This window comes from Acinonyx jubatus, chromosome A2 (genome assembly GCF_027475565.1).
Source record: "Acinonyx jubatus isolate Ajub_Pintada_27869175 chromosome A2, VMU_Ajub_asm_v1.0, whole genome shotgun sequence".
In the NCBI taxonomy this organism is placed as follows: domain Eukaryota; kingdom Metazoa; phylum Chordata; class Mammalia; order Carnivora; family Felidae; genus Acinonyx; species Acinonyx jubatus.
This window is the reverse complement of record NC_069383.1, coordinates 9,883,724-9,900,259: the sequence shown is the minus strand read 5'-3', so window position 1 is coordinate 9,900,259 and position 16,536 is coordinate 9,883,724. Positions and strand designations below refer to the sequence as shown.

The 16,536-nt window shown below is 35.7% G+C and overlaps 1 pseudogene; it reads left to right on the top strand.

Moving 5' to 3' along the window:
• The first annotated feature begins 5,121 nt into the window (after window positions 1-5,121).
• Window positions 5,122-5,682, top strand: LOC128314663 (40S ribosomal protein S6-like; annotated as a pseudogene).
• Window positions 5,683-16,536: the final 10,854 nt, after the last annotated feature.

The following is a 16,536-nucleotide window of genomic DNA, read 5'->3' as shown; positions in this document are numbered from 1 at the left end:
ACAACCCTGGGATCAAGACTTAAGCTGAGATCAAGAGTCCAATGCTTAACCGACTGAGCCACCCAGATGTCCCAATTTTTTTTTATTTTAATATCAGATCTTTATATGATAGTGCTGATGTATTTCAATATACCTAAGGGCCCCTTCTAGTCAATAGCTTCTCTCTACATAGACAACTACTATTCAAATTTCTGTCCCCATTATAAAATATTTGCCTATTGTTGAACTTTATATATGTGGAGAAACATAATATGTACTCTTTTTTGTCTGCCTTCTTTCACAATTTATAATGCTTTTGAGATTCGCCATGTTTTTGCTTATATCAGTGAATCATTTTTGTTATTGTAGAATAGTATTCCATTGTATAAGTATGCCACAGTTTGTCCATTCTGCAATGGATGGAAGTATGGGTTATTTCCAGCTTAGGTTCTTATGAATAAGGCTAATATTTTGTATCATTCTTTTTGTGGACATAAGCTTGGTGACTCAGAGTGGAATTGTTGTGTCATAAGGTTAGCGTAAGATTAAACGCATTAGAATTAAACAATAGTATCCAAAAGAAGTTCCATTATTTTAAATATGAACCATCAACTTTTGAGATCCATGCTTGCAACCATATCCTTCCTAGCAATGGGTATGGTCAGTGTGGGTGTGTGCCTGTGTGTGTGTGTGTGTATGCGTGTGTGTGTTTAATTTTAGGAATTCTAGTGAAAGTAGGGTAGTATCTCATTGTGGTTTTAATGTATATTTTCCTGATGACAAATGATGTTGACCATGTATTTATTTATGTATTTGGCATTCTGGCATCTTTTTCTATATAAAGTACCAGTTGAAGACTTCTGTGCATTTTTAAATTAGGTTATTTGAGTATTATAATTTGTAAGGCAACTTTATATATTTTGCACAAGAGTCCTTTGTTAAATAGATGTGATACGTATGCCACAGATATGTTCTTGCCTTCTGTTGCTTTCATTTTCACCTTCTTAATGGTGCCTTTTGTTGAGGTTTTTTTTTTCAATTTTTATAGGAGATCTAATTGATCATTTTAGGGTTTTCTCCCCCCTTTTATGGTTAGTACCTGTATTAGTTTGCTAGGGCTGCCATAACAAAGCACCACAAACTGGATGATTTAAATAAGAAAAATTTATTGTCTTGGAGTTCTGGAAGCTAGAAGTTTGCGATCAAGGTATCAAGAAGGTTGATTTCTTCTGAGGCCTTTCTCCTGGCCTTGTGGGGAGCTGTCTTCTCCCTGTGTGTTTACACCATCCTTCTGAGTAAGTCTATTTTGAAATGACCCCTTCTTATAGGGACATCAATAATTTTGGATTAGGTCCCGCTTTAATGACCTCATCTTAATTTAACCAATTACATCTGCAAAACTTTACTTCCAAATAAGGTCATAGTCTGAGGTCCTGGGAATTAGGACTTCAACACGAGAATTTGGGAAGGGGGACACAATGCAATCCCTAACAGCACCTTTTGTGGCATAACACTCTTTGCTAACCACGATGTGAAAAAGTATTCTCCCGTGCTTTCTTCTAAAAGTTCCGAAATTGTAGCTCTCGTGTTTAGGTCAAAGATTTATCTCTTGCAATTTTTTCCTTGGTGCCAGTTTGAAATCAAACTTCATTCTTTTCATAAAATATCCAGCGTTACACCACCATTTTGTTGAAAATAACTCACTTTCCTCATTGATTTCTTTTGGTGCTATTGTCAAAAATTAAAATTGGCCATATATTTATAAGGCCATGTCTGGATTCTCTGGTCTATTCCTTTGAGCTGTTTTTCTATTTTGATGCCGATAACCACCTTCTCTTAATGATCACAGCTTTATACACAGTAGCTTTCTAGTAAATCTTGAAACCCTCCCAGTCCCATGCAAATTCCAGCTGCCTTGGCAATTCTGCACTCCATTCTCTGTTTTCTTCATCTAGTGAGATTGTCTTTTGCTCTTGTACTTTATTTCTCTGCATCATAGTTTAGAAAATGCTCCCAGGCAAAAAGCTGCAGTAAATGTGGAGCTTCATTTCACTTCAGACTAGCAGTGCTTCGTGATGTGCTGCATAATAACTGTTTCTCCAGAAGTTTTTCCAGTTGCATAATTGTTTACTACGGGAGGGAAGTCTAAAATCAGTTACTCCACTACGTCGGGATCATGTCAGTTAGCCTTCAGTTACTTTGACCACCAAGTATTCTGTTCCAGCAACTTAAGGAAATAGATTGTGTTTGTTAACAAATAATAGGTTTTGTTTGCTAACTCTGCATCCTTACTTCCTACCTGGAATAAGAACCTGAGTGATATCTCTTATCTTTTGGCATTTATAGGACAAAAACATGAGTGTGGTTGTTAACCAGATGGGTGTGATAATACAAACTCTCAATGGGAAAAGTCAGCCCAGGCAGACGCACACCCATGATGATCATAACTGTAGACCTCAGCTAACGGAGAGGCCGTATAGAGAGATGAGAATCTGAAGAAGCTTGCAAGAGCTGTTTTTTGAATTACGTTTTCCCCATGAGTGATAATGCAAGGAAAGGGCAAGTCTTTGCAGATGTATAAACCCAGTAAAACCTGGTTCAAGCCCTGATTATTCTATAATATAACCACTCCCACTATCAATCTTCTCATGGGTTAACATGATAACATTGCAATGCTTTTTAAAATGTTGTTTCAAGGATTAAAACAGCTAAGGCTTATAACGTGTTTACCCAATATCTGGCTCTCACTCTTTACTTAGTAAATGATGGTTGTTATTATTTTAACTGATGGTGAATGCAACTATCTTCGGCTGGATGCTAGAAGCCCACAAATGCCATCACTTCCTGGCAAATATTCACAAGTGACCTGACAATGTAATGATGTGCACCAGCACATTAACAGATAACAAAACGAGGGGAGTAGAGGCTTGGGGGAAGTGACGGAGAAAGGACAAAATTCACATTGGTCCCAAACAAACACTAGTGTATTTTGAGAAAATAATTCATCTGAAATTGACTCTTCTAGCATAACCTAAATTCCTTCGTTTCCTGAATGGCTCTAATGCAGTATATGTGGATATTGAATGAAAACAACAAGGGACATTTAACATACTGAGTGTGTGTAATATCTGCATAAATATGCATAGAGTCAATAAATGACTAATTTTACATTCTAGTTAGTTTAATATTTATCAACTGTCCCACTTCAAACTACTATAATTTAATCTTTGAATACAGTATATATTAAGAATCACAATTTTATTTAGTGGTTATGGAAATTCTCTATTTCATACATTGTTGGAAAACTTCTACACAAAGAATAATAAATATATACCACATTGGAATTTTTGGTAAGATTTCAAGAAGCAGCCAATGAGAGGGGCACCTGGATGGCTCAGTCAGTTAAGCATCCAACTGTTGGTTTCAGTTCAGGTCGTGATCCCACATCTTGCTATGCATTGGGCATGAAGTCTGCTTAAGATTAAGATTCTCTTTCTCCCTCTCCCACTGACTCTCTCTCTCTTTCTTTCTCTCTCTCTCTCAAAAAAATCAGCAGACGAGAGACATTTTCTAATCACTTGTCATTCCTTGTTAATAATATTAATTTAACAAAGATTTACTAAACATTTACATTTTTCTAGGCACTTTTACACACACATACACAAATATAAGATACAATCCCATGTCCTGAAGACCTCATACTTTGCAAAAAACTCACCTGTGAAACCATTGTAAGATATATTGCTAGTGTAAAAAGTAAAAGTTAACATAACTGAGAGGGTATCTATTTTCTTTTCCAGAAAAGTTGGCAAAGGCTCACAGGGAAAGTGGCATTCCTGCTGTGTTTTAACATGTCAATTATATTCTCTTAGGAGGCCAAGTAGGAGGCAGAATCTTCTAGGTCAAGGTAAAACCACAAGCAAATACATAGAATTATAAAAACATATGTCACATTTAGAAAATAGGTTACATTAAAGCGTAAGTCTTATGGAAGAGAATAACAGAATGTGGTACCAAAAAAGATAAGTTGGGAACAGATTAGGAAAGGTTTTAATGCCATTCTAAAAAGTTAGATTTTATACTTACATAGTTCAAGAGCAGGTAAACTGATTAGTTCTTTTAAAAATATGAAATGTGAAGTAATCTGTAGGTAATATATAACATAAAATACAACATATAATATTACTTCATATATTGCATGTAATATTAATAAATGTATTATTATATACTATTTTATATATTTAACGTTCTATAAATAATTGCTGATACTAAAAAATGTTTTAAATTACTAGCATCTGAGCAAAATGTATTCATTTACTGCTTGGAGGAAACCATAAAATAATGACTTTATGCCATTAAAATTATACATGCATATGTTTCTTAAATCTGAGCTTGGGTATTTTTCTAATTTTTACTGATCAGAAATCATTTCAATATGTTTTTCCATATTACCTCGAATTTTGTTGCAGCATGTTAAAGGTACATAGTCAATATTCATTGTCTTTATTTCTCCATATTCTATGAACCATCTACTTATGTTTGGGAAATTACCCATCTTCTAAATTTTGAGCCTGCCACCCATTAATAAAGCTACATTTCCTGACAGCTTGGATAAAGACATGACCTAGATACCTGCCTAAAATATTGTTTCTGGAGTCAGTAACCGCCCCCCCCCCAAAAAAAAAATTCAGGAAAGCAGGAATGGAGAGTTTTTGTTACTGCTGCTGTTTCTTTTATCGGAAGAAGTATATTCTCTAGAGGAACAGTTGCAAAAGTGCACCATCAGTGGTGTCTTTACTGGGCTGGTTCATGTGCTGTGACTTTTGATTCTGGGTCTGACGTGACAGCTTCTCTTATTCTCTTCTCTGAGCCTGGTTCTTCCAAGTGCCGAGGCTTTCAGAAGTTCCATGAGCCACCCCAAATCTTCTCTTAACATTTACTTCCAACACGTCCCTTCATAGACACATCTTTTTTTTTTTTTTCTTGCAAATCAGATGTCAAAGGCAAAGCATGTCAATTCTTTGAGAACAGGTGTGGTGTCTGCTACCTTTGAAATCTTTAGCACAGAAATGACAGTAGTTGTGCAAGCGTTATTAAAAACATATATTTGACTCTTTTTCGTGGTGCCTCGGAGGTGGTAGGATGCTTCGGGCTGAAGCTGAACATATCTCTTTCCCAGCTACTGTATGCCAGAAACTCACTGAAGTGGACAGTGAATGCAAACTTCGTACTTTTTATGAGAAGCATGTGGCTGGAGACGTTACTGCTGATGCTCTGGGTGAGGGATGGAAGGCTTTCGTTGTCCGGATCAGTGGTGGCAATGACAAACAAGGCATCTGCATGAAGCAGGGTGTCTTGACCCACGGCCACGTCCTCCTGCTGCTGAGTAAGTGACATTCCTGCTCCAAAGCAAGGTAGACTGGAGAAAGAAAGCAGACATCTGTTCTGAGTTGCATTGTGGTTGCCAGTCTCGGTGTTCTCAAGTTGGTCACTGTGAAAATAGGGGCGAAGGATACTCCTGGACGCACTGACACTACCGTGCCTCATAACTCTGAAGAAAAAACAGACTAAGGAAAGTAAGAAAGAGGCTGCAACTTGGCCAAGGGAATGGAAGAGGCCAAAGAAAAATGCCAGGAACAGATTGCCAGACGACAGAGGCGATCCTCTCTGTGAGCTTCTACTTCTAAGTCTGAGTCCAGTTAAAAATGAAATTTTCTGAGAGTGACAAATAAGTAAGTTCAGACATCAAATCTCAAAAAGCCCATATATCTGATAAATTAATGACGTTAAGCAGGAAAATGACACTTATGGTTTGAAAATCTTAGATAACTTTTGCAGGGTGCCTTACTAGAAACTTGACGTGCTTTCAATAAAAGAATGTAGAAAGCACTTTTGGGTCCAAGGAGATATCTACAAGCTTCCCGAATTAAACAGCGGCATCTTACAATGGAAGACCTTTTGATGAACTATTTAGTTTTGATTAGCCTTGTTCTACATAATTTGAGTATCACTGTGAGGCAGTGCCATATGGTATCAATAAATAAGTCTTCAGTGTGTTCACTTATCCTCCAAAATGTATATAAAAAGGTCAATTATCTCTAATTAAGTCCCTATTTTCTTTGGTAAGGATGTGTGTGTTTTCCCAGTCAAGCACGCAGTGAGGTTACCGAGTGTTTCTACATGGCTGATTAAGGATATGTCAAAGATAGGACTCAGGAGAAAAGTTTAAATGCTTTGCTCTCTTAACCGACATCTATTGGGGGTGACTTGCACATTATTATCACTCTTCTGTCTTTTCTATCTTCTGCCAAAATCTTCTCAAAGTCCCATCACCTGGTTGCTAGCATATAAGAATAATCCAGAACAGGGTCATACAGGGTCTGTTTCCCAAGGACTTGACATACGAGGGCTCAGCACAAATGCATAGGAGTTCATGGCATGAAGTAAGGAATAGCTGAGAAAGGGACACAGGTGCAGGCTGCTGGGAACTCAATCACACTGATGCTGGAGAGTGACTCGGGATCCAGTGCAGCACTGTCATTATCTGCCACACTCCCTTCCTAAGCACGTAGGGGAAAAGACTCACTTCACTTCAACACATGCGATAGAAAATAGTTACATTCAAGTCTCATAATAAATTAGTATAAGAAGCAAAAAATGAGCAGGAAAGTGTATACACAAACAAACGAAGAAATACCAGAAAAACGTGCTCCCACAACAAATGAAAGCTGTGAACTGACATTTTAAGAAAGGAGCTAAAATAATTTTTTAAAAGGTATGAAAGCATTGCAAAAATCCTATTTAGATAAGAAACACAAATGGACGAGAAGAAAAATTGGAGAGAGAGCTAAGACAACACAGACAAAGAAGTGGAAATAAAAATTCATGTAATAAATTTAAATTGCTTAGGTAAAAAATAAAAATATGTAACAAAGGGTAAGCCAGAAAGAACATAAGAGTGGATAAACGTGATAAACAAAATAATGCCGTAAAAAATGCAAATTGGAAAAACGGAAAAAAATCGACATTAACAAATGAAGAGAGACATAGAAGGGTTAAGGGAAATATATACAAATAACTTTTTAAAAGAATGAAGGGAGAGAGCATAACCAAGGAACTAAAATAAAACAAACAATAATACTACAATTCAAAAAAAAGACATTCTGAAATAAAGAAGACTTAAAGGTGTATATGTATATAAACAGTAGAACCTTTTTGTTGAAAGAAGGAAAGAATAGAATGGAAGGAACAAAAATAGTAGCTAGAAATTATTGAATATACCTTGCTTGCAGATTTGACGTTGGATATATGTAAAATAGATTACAAAATTTAAGTAAAACAGAGGAGTCTCCCCAGTGTTGGGGGTAGGGACTGGAGTAGGTGGGTGGTGGAGTAGGAAGATCCTATGCTCACTTCATCCCTTGAATACAACAAATGGCACCCACATCAATGTAAATAACCACGAAACTGGAAGAACAGGTCCTCCACAGATAAATGCAGACAAGAGTCCACATCAAAGAGGGAAGGAGGGACAAAGACATGGTCCAGAGCTAAAGAGATCCATGGGACTATACATAGGAGGGAAGGACACGACAGACAAGGAGACAGGAGAGAAATAGAGCCTCACACCAAGCACCCCAGATCCGGGGAACCCACACAGGGAAGAAAAATCCCCATGAGATTTCGCTTTGAAAACCAATGGGACCTAATTTCGCAAGTTCATACAATCAGTGGAGCTTAACACTTAGAAGTTTAAAAAACAATGAGCTCGGGTCTGAAACAATTCGGAGGGTGATATTCGAGATATAGCACAACATCCCCACTTAGATACATCACAGAGAAGCACTTTGAAAAATGCCTGATGCATACCTGAAGGAGATTTATTTACTAATCTCAGAGCATGTACTAGAGGGGCAGGTATTTTTAGGAAACCTCTCCAGGAAAACAGAAGCTGATAGGCACAATTTCCACACTCCTTACCCCAGCCTAGACACATGGACACCCGCAGGCACTAGCTCGGCTCCAACAATCGCTACCTAAATTGCTTACAGTGTACCCTGCCCTGTGTTCTCCTATGGTCATGTATCCTCCAATAAGCCACTGGCTGGAGCCTATCCAAAGTGGTGCCACAAGACGGGAAGTGTGCAAGCATTCCTAATGGGCCAGCACCATTCCAAGTGATTCCTCTCTCAAGGAGAGGGGAAGATAACCACACACACTTGTTTCACTATGTCCCCAGCATGGGCTGGGGGCAGACATCTGGTCTGACTGCAGGCCCTGCCCACCAACAAAAGATTCTCAAGAGACACAACAGAGAAAGACCCAGTACTTTGTTGCTACTGCATCTCTGGCAAACACCTGGCCTGACAATTCAGGCCCAAGGCAGTCCCAGACTGACACACTAACAACAAGAGACAAACTCTGTCAACAACAGGCAAAGAGAGTCCAGTTGCAGACTACTAGATCAAAGGGAAATGTAGCTTAGCCAAAACAGCAGGGTATAGGCAACACACACAGGAGACACTCCTGAAACACCAGGTTCTGGTGAACAGAGGACATTGCACTGCAGGGCACTACAGTACATCTTCTTCAGAAAGCCACCTCTTTAAGGAGCAGGAGATATAGATGACTTTTCTGACACATAGAAACAGACACAGAGAGCTAGCCAAAATAAACAGATGGAGGAATATGAAAGAAATGGAAAAAAAATATGAAAGAATGGAAAGAAAAGAAAAGGAAATGAAATGGAAAAAGAAATGGAAAAAAAGAAATGGAAAACACGACAGAATCACAAGCAAAATAGCTAAATGAAACAGAGATAAGTAATATGACTGACAGACAATTTGAGGTAATAGTCATAAAGATACTCACTGGACATGAGAAAAGAGTGGAGGACCTCAGTGAGACCTTTAACAAAGAGAGAGAAAATATAAAAAAGAACCAATCAGAGATGAAGAACCCAATAATTGAAATTCAAAATACACCAGATGTAATAAAGAGTAGACTAGAGGAAGCACAAGAATGGATAAACAACCTGGAGGACAGAGTAATGGAAAGTAATCAAGCTTAACAGGAGAAAGAACAAAAATAATAATAAATGCAAATATACTTAGGGAACTCAGCAACACCATCAGCATAATATATTCACATTATAGGGATCCCAGAAGGAGAAAAAAGGTCAGAAATTTTATTTGAAGAAATAATAGCTGAAAACATCCAAGTTCTAGGAAAGGAAACAGAAATCCAGACCCAGGACACAGAGACACCTACCAACAAAATCAACCCAAGGAGGTCGACCAAGACACATAGTAATTAAAATGGCAAAAATGATAAAGTAGAATTTTAAATGCATCAAGAGAAAGAAGATATTTACATACAAGGGAATCCCCATAGGCTACCAGTTATTTTTTCAGCTGAAATTTTGCAGACCAGAAGGGGGTGGCATGATATATTCAAAGTACTGAAAGAAGAAAAAACTGCAACCAAAAATACTCTAACCAGCAAGGTTATCTGTCATTCAGAATAGAAAAAGACAGAAAGTGTTTCCCAGACAAACAAAAGCTAAAGGAGTTGATGACCACTAAACCAGCTCTACAAGAAATTTTAAAGGAGAATTTTTGAGTTGAAAGGAAAGAACATAAGCAGAAGTAAGAAAAGTAGGAAGTACAAAAGCAGCAAAATTAAGTATATCTATAAAAACTGGCGAAGGGATTCACAAAATAAAAGGATGTGAAGTATAACACCGTATACCTAAAATGTGGGAGGAGGAAGAAAAGTAAAGAATGGGTTCAAACTTAAGTGACCATCAACGTAATATAGACTGCTATATGCATAAGATGTTATACACAAATATAATGGTAACACAAATCAAAAACAAGTCATAGATGTGCAAAAAATAAAGAGAAAGGATTCCAAGTATATAACTAAAGAAAGCAAGCCAACCATGAGAGAAAAGGGTAAGAAAAGAAAGGTACAGAAAAGACCCACAAAAACAGCCATAAAACAAGTAACAAACTGGCAATAAGTACATACCTATCAATAATTACATTGAATATAGATAAATGTTCCAATCAAAAGACATAGGGTGACAGAATGGATAACACAGCAAGAGCCAGGGTTCTTGGGTGGCTCAGTTAGTTGAGCATCCAACTCTTGATTTTGGCTCATGTCACAATCCCAGGGCTGTGGGATCAAGTGCCACATCAGGCTCCACATTGAGCAGGGAAGATTCCCTCTCTTTCTCCCTCTGTCCCTTCCCTCACTCATGTTCTGTCCCTCTTTCTAAAGTAACATTTTTTTTAAAAAGCAAGACTCATCTGTAGGCTGCCTACAAGAGACTCATTTCAGACCTCAAGTCACCTGAAGATTGAAAGTGAAAGGATGGAAAAGCATTTATGATGCAAATGGAAGTGAAAAGAAAGACTGGGTAGCAATAGTTACATCATGACAAAATAGACTTTAAAACAAAGACTGTAACAAGAAACAAAGAAAGACACTATGTAGTCATAAAGGAAACAAGCCAACAAGAAGATATAACAATTGTAAATATTTATGCACCCAACACGCAAGCACCCAAATATGTAAAGTAGCTAATGACAAACAAAGGAACTAATTGATAATAATACAATAGTAGTAGGGGACTTTAACACCCCACTTAGATCAATGGATAAGTCATCCAAACAGAAAATCAACAAGGAAGAGTGGCTTTAAATGACATATTGGGCCAGATGAATCTAACAGATATATTCAGAACATTCCATCCTAAAACCACAGAATACAGTCTTTTCGGTACACATAGAACATTCTCCAAAATAGATCACATATTAGGCCACAAAACAAGTCTCAACAAATTCAGTAAGAATAAAGTTATACCATGCATCTTTTCTAATCACAATGCTAAAACTAGAAATCAATCAAAGAAAACGTCTTAAATAACATGCTACTCAACAATGAATGGGTCAACCAAAAAATCAAGGGGAAAATCAAAAATACATGGAAACAAATTAAAATGACATTACACTATTGTGTAATGGTCCAAAATCTTTGAGGTGCAGCAAAAACTACTCTAAGAGGGAACTTTATAGCAATACACCCCTACATCAAAAAGCCTAAAAAATCTCAAATAAACAACAAAACCTTTCACTTAAAGTAGCTAGAAAAAGGAGAACAAAATCCAAAAACAGTAGAAGGAATACAATTATAAAGATTAGAGCATAAATAAATAAATAGAAACTCAAAACAAAACAAAACAACAACAAAACATCAAAAAACACTACAATAGATTAATGAAACCAGGAGCTGGTTCTATGAAAAAGTAAACAAAATTGATAAACTTTTAGCCAGATTCACTAAAAAAAAAAAAAAAAAAAAAAAAAAAAAAAAAAAAGAAGAGATAAAGCTGACTCAGAGAAACAAAACCAGAAATGAAAGATGAAAAATAACAACTGACACAACTGAAATAAAAAGAATTACAAGAGAATATTATGAAAAATTATATGCCAAATACTGGGCAATCTAAAAAATGGATAAATTCCTAGAAACATATAATCTACAAAATTGAATCAGGAAGAAATAGGAAATTTGAACAGACCATTTATCAGCAATCAAATCAAATCAGTAATCAAAAACTCCTAACAAACGGAAGTCCTGGGCCAGACTGCTTCATAAGCGAATTCTACCGAACATATAAAGAGAAGTTAATACCTATTCTTTTCAAACTAGTCCAAAAAACTTGAAGAGAAAGGAAAGCTTCCAAATTCAACCTATGAGGCAAGCATTATTCTGATACCAAAGTCAGATAAAGACACTCTAAAAAAGAGAACTATAGGCTAGTATCTCTGATGAACATAGACGTAAAGATCCTCAACAAAATATTAGCAAACTAAATACAACAATACCCTTAAATATATCATTCACCACAATCAAGTAGGATTTAGTTCTCATGTGCAAGGGTGGGTCAATATTTACAAATCAATCAATGTGATATAGCATATCAAAACAAAGGAGAAAAAAATAATCATTTCAAAGGATGCAGAAAAATCATTTGACAAAGTACAAAATCTATTCATGATAAAAACCCTCACCCAAGTAGGTTTAGAGGGAACATACCTCAACAAAATAAAGGTCATATATGAAAAACCCATAGCTAACATCGTACTCAATGGTGAAAACTGAGAAATTTTCCCCTAAGATCAGGAACAAGACAGAGATGTCCACTCTCACCACTTTTATTCAACATAGTACTGGAAGTCCTAGCTACGGCAATCAGGAAACAAAAAGAAATAAAATGTATCCACATTGGTGAAAAAGAAGTCTAATTTTCACTATTTCCAATGACATGTTACTGTATATAGAAAACTCAAAAGACCACCAAAAAACTACTAGAACTGATAAATGAACTCAGTAAGGTCATAAGATACAAAATTAATATACAGAATTTCATTACATTTCTATAAACTACTAATGAAGAAGAAGATAGAGAAATTAAGAAAACATCCTATTTACAATTGCACCAAAAAATCATGAAATGCCTAGGAATAAGCTTAACCCACACCGGAGAAAGAAACTGAACATAACAAAAACAAATAGAGAGACCTTCGATGCACATGGATTGGAAGAACAAATATTGTTAAAATGTCTATACTACCCAAATCGATCTACAGATTTAATTCATCCTCTATCAAAATAGCAACAGCATTCTTCAGAAACATAGAAAATATTAAAATTTGTATGAAACCACAAAAGACCCCGAAGAGCTAGAGCAATCTTGAAAAAGAACAAAGCTGGAGGTACCATAATTTCAAATTTCAAGAAATACTACAAAGCTCTAGTATTCAAAACAGTATGGCAATGGCACAAAAACAGACACAGACCAGTGGAACAGAATAGAGCCCCCAAGTAAACCCATGATTATATGTCAGTTAATCTTTGACAAAGGAGGTAAGAATATACAATGAGAAAAAGACAAGTCTTTTCAACAAATGATGCTGGGAAAACTAGAAAGTTACATGCAAAAGACTGGACCACTTTCCTCTACCACACACAAAAATAAATTCCAAATGAGTTAAGGACCTGAATGTGAGATTAAAACCATAAGAATCCTAGAAGAGGGTACAAGCAGTCATTTCTCTGACATCAGCCATTAGCAACATTTTTCTACATCTCCCAAGGCAAGGGAAACAAAAGCAAAAAATAAACTATTGGGTTTATATCAAAATAAAAAGCTTCTGCACAACAAAAGTAACAATTGACAAAACTGAAAGACAACCTACTGAATGGGAGAAGATATTTGCAAATGATAGATCCAATATGAGATTAAATCAGAAATATATAAAGAACTTATATAACTTAACACTAAAATAATAATAATGATAATAATAATAATAACAACAATAATCCAATTGAAAAATGGGCAGAAGACATGAACAAGCATTTCTCCAAAAAAGACTTACAGATGGCTAACAGACATGAAAAGATGCTCAAAATTACTGATCATCATGGAAATGCAAAACAAAACCACAATGAGATATCATTTCACATCTGTCACAAGGGCTAAAATCGAAACACAATGAACGACAAGTGTCGGTGAGGATGTGGAGAATAAAGGAATCTTTTGCTTTCTTGTGGAAATGCAAATTGGTGCAGCCACTGCGAAAAACAATATGAAGGTTCCTCAAAAAATTAAAAATAGAATTACTATATGATCCGGCAATTCCACTACTAGGCATATAGCCAAAGAATACAAAGGGACTAATTTGAGAAGATATATGCATCCTTATGTTTATTGCAGCATTATTTACAAAAGCATTACTTCCAACTATGGAAACATCCCAAGTGTCCATCAATAGACAAATGGATGAAGAAATTGTATAGCTACAATGGAATATTATTCAGCCATAAAAAGGAATGAAGTCTTGCCTTTTGCAACAACATTGATGGATCTAGAGAATATAATGCTACGTGAAATAAGTCAGTCAAAGATAAGTATCATATGATTTCACTCATATATGGAATTTAAGAAACAAAACAAACAAAACGGAGAGATAAAGTAAAAAACAGACTCTTAACTATAAAGAACAAACTGATGATTACCAGGAGGGAGATTGGTGGGGCTGGTTGGGTGAAATAGGTGAATGGGATTAAAAGTACACTTATGATGAGTTCTGAGTAATGTATGGAATTGTGGAATCACTATGTTGTACACCTAAAACTAACAGAACACCATATGTTAACTATACTGGAGTTTAAAAAATAGTTAAGTAAAACAATAAATCACTAATAATAAAGACATAATGAAAAAAGTAAACCTATTTATTTAGTTAGTAGCATACCCCCCAAAGAAGAACTATGCCAAGTGAACTTACAGAAAAGTAATTTTACTATACATGTCTTAATAGGATATGCTTTAAGGATAAACAAGAAATACTGAAAAAAAATTATGCTACTTTCTCATAATACATGATTCATGATATTTTTGATAGATTTAATCCAAGACTCTTTTGTGTGTATTATAGAAAATAGCTAAGGGGCACCTGGGTGGCTCAGTCAGTTGTGCGTCGGACTTTGGCTTAGGTTATGATCTCACAGTACAGTTTGGGAGTTCAAGCCGTGTCAGTCTCTGTGCTAACAGCTCAAAGCCTGGAGGCTGCTTTGGATTCTGTGTCTCCTTCTCTCTCTTTCCGTCCCTGCTTGCGCACTGCCCCCCCCCTCAAAAATAAATAAACATTAAAAAAATTTTTTTAAAAGATAGCTAATAAGTACTGTGTTTATTTCACTGAGAATACTTTTAAGGTCATGGGAAAAAGGGAGTACAAATGTAAGATTGATGAAATCAGGTAAAAATTATTTTTTTTAATTTTTCTGATTTTGCATCAGAAGCATCATCATGAACTCATACTGTATTTTATGAAAAAAAAAAAAGAAATCCACATATTTCCTAGCCTTCTCCGCTAAAAATATTACACATGGAGCATCCCAACAGCCGTATTTCTGATCTGAATAGCGGAAAACAACAGTCATTGGACATGTGTCTGGTTCTACATTTAGTGAAGGAAATATATAGAATGATTCCAGAGTATTTTTTTTTCATTTCAGGAAGCAAGAGCGCTCAAAGACAACACAGATGATATCAAAAACATTCTAGGACCAACTTGATGCTCCTACTAATCAATGATGAATCAGTTCGAGCATCATTAGGAAAAAGAACTGCAGTGTATTGAAAATTATCAAAATGTTAAACACATGAATTTGCCATAATTGTGTATATATAGATACATTTAGGGTAGAAAGATGATAGATGGATGATAGATAGGTAGATAGATAGATAGATAGATAGATAGATGATACATACATAGTAATAGGTCATCATTTTCTCATGATTTGGGGGATCCAAACTATTATTTTGAAAAATGATAATTGGTGGAAATGATTTTTCCTGTAAGAATTCAAAATAACCAAATGGTTGAGGAGGTAAAATATCCCTTTACAGATGTATAGCAACTAATGAAGTGAAGAGATGATAAAATCAGATCGCCATTTTGCAATCCCTAATGAGATCACTGATGTAGGCCATGATCACGAATGGTTTCTAGCCTTATAGTGAGAGTAGACATCATATCCTTTCTAATAAGTGTGCTCTACACCACCTATGGAGTGCTCTTGGAGAAAATCTAACCTGACTGTAGAGCTAAAACCACCCATCTGTAGGCAATATAGCAGACAAAGGAATGTGTTAAATGCCACCACAGTGAAGCGATAACAGAATTTGGAGTGAGGACCTCTGAAATTTGTTATTGTCACTGTAACAAATTAATTGAAAAGAATGGGATGTTTGAAAGGTTAATAAAAAATTAGAAATATTTATGATTTTACCTTAAGTAAGATAATAGTATTATGACTATCACATGATTGTACATAGAAGGTAATATACATGTATAGATAGATAGATAGATAGATAGATAGATGATAGATAGACATATACGTATACACATGCATATATGTGGATACATAGGTAGGTAGGTAGGAAAGTAGGTAGGTAGGTAGGTAGGTAGGTAGATAGATGATGATGATAGATAGATGATAGATAGATAGATAGATAATAAAGAAACAAAGGTACATTTCATAATACAGTGATGAAATAGTGAATGACTTTTCTTCCTTGTGATTTCTACTTCATGGTTTCAATATGTTTTGTTCAATGAAAATATATTACTGCAATAAAATAAAATCATAATTAATTGACTTTTCAAGTCTTTGCATTGATTAAACTCCCTTCCTTTCATTGAGGATAGCATGATGTGAAAAGAACAGAGTTCTTGAAGGCTGTCTTATCTGGATACAAATCTCAGGCCTGCCATTATTTAAAGCCTAGGGTTAGAAACATCGTGGTATCATTTAGCCCTTTAATCACAAGGATTTCTTTAGGAATTCTTTGGCAGTTCGTGTGCATTTTATGTCTGTACATTTTAATCCTCTTTTGTTCTTGTTCTCTCTTTTGAAACTCAGAAAAAAAGTTTTAAAAACTTCTATTAGTTTTTACCATTTACAAAAATGTGTTAA